The sequence below is a fragment of the Priapulus caudatus genome, unplaced genomic scaffold (genome assembly GCF_000485595.1).
Source record: "Priapulus caudatus unplaced genomic scaffold, Priapulus_caudatus-5.0.1 Scaffold766, whole genome shotgun sequence".
Taxonomy (NCBI): domain Eukaryota; kingdom Metazoa; phylum Priapulida; class Priapulimorpha; order Priapulimorphida; family Priapulidae; genus Priapulus; species Priapulus caudatus.
Window position 1 is genome coordinate 14,714 of NW_014577827.1, and position 1,661 is coordinate 16,374.

Consider the following 1,661-nt stretch of genomic DNA (forward strand, 5'->3'; position numbering starts at 1 on the left):
TAACATAGCGAAGAATTTAGCGCCTTCTGATTGGCTGCTTCGATTTGCTTTGCCTTTGACAAGAGAACAAACGCCCATTTGTAAATGTTTGTTTATGACCGCTAGATAAGTACGTTTTCTGATGTATTTTCCATGAATTCCATCTTTTCCTCATTAATATAACATATAATATCACTATAATTGCAATTCTTTCTGCAAATGTGTTATTTTCATCTCAATCTTAAGTTATGAGAGGGTCTGGGCTCTCGTAATATTACATACGTACGACGGTACGTATCTACACGCACTCGTAGTGCTTCGTCGCAGGAGGAAGGAGCGAAGAGCTACCGGTACGACAGTACTACTAGAGGCTAGAGCTACGACGGTACTATAGTATTAGGGCTACGACAGTACTAGAGCTATACGTACTCGTACTCGTTGCATGACGCTAGTAGTAGTATTACTAGTACGGTAGTAGTCGTAGTAGTAACCTAGTGTTTAACCCTCAGGTCAGCTGAAACGTAAACTAATCGGACCACGGCACGAACATAAACAGAAACTCGGCAGCTATAACTATATAAGCCTAGACCCTCTCATAACTTAAGATTAAGATGAAAATAACACATTTGCATGCACAAAGAATTGCAATTATAGTGATATTATATGTTATAATAATGAGTAAAATATGTGTCTTTCGTGGAAAATACATCAGAAAACTTATACTTATCTATAGCGGTCATAAACCAAAACAAACATTTACAAACGGCGTTTGTTCTCTTGTCTTGAAGGTTTTCTTCAGTCAAAGCAAATCGGTCAAGAAACGGCATGATATTTGGGTTAATTCACTCAAACCCATGTTGTTTGAAAACATACTAAAAACTACTTTAACCTAACTTACAGAAAGTTCGGGAAAGTTTTTGGTAGATAATTGTGGATTTTGGCTACAAGTCATGGAGGCTGACATCTTGCCAAATTCCAGCCAATCAGAAGGCGCCTAAATCCTTCCTATGTTATACCGTTTGGGGAAAAAAATTCGCGGCCCGCTCCAAGTTGGCCCCCCTTACGAAGCAGGGCTATCTTGGTGCGCACCAAGTTATCCCGCTCTAACTCTGTGTATGTACGCAATCGGTGCCTAACGCGTGCTAAGTTCTGCAATGCGCATGCGCATAGCCTTATTTAGGTCACGTACGCTCGCTCAAACGCACGCTCGCTGTACCTCGCTCCCACCTCGCTGTCTGCTGGGTGACGTGGCGAGCAGGGAACTGAGCGGTGGGAGAACTGATGACTCATTTAGCCCGCTTCAGAGTTTTGTGTCTGTACGCTTCTAGGAGCGTCTGACGCGCGCTAAAATTCGTAGTCTGTACGAGGTATATAAAGGACACTTTTGGGGTTTTTCGTTTTAGTGACTCTCGTGACCAGTTGATAGACGGGGTTGGTTGTATGCATCTGTTAATATTGTTATGTACGTTACGTGGCGCGAAATGGCGACGAGTCTGCACATATCATGGTATCATACACGGGTTTGCACCGCTTTATGATAGACGCGTAAAGCCGTGTATTGGTGTCTCTCACTCTCTCTCTCTCTCGCTTTCTCTCTCTCTCTCTCTCTCTCTCTCTCTCGCTCTCTCTCTCTTTCTCTCTCTCTCTCTCTCTCTCTCTCTCTCTCTCTCTCTCTTTCTCTC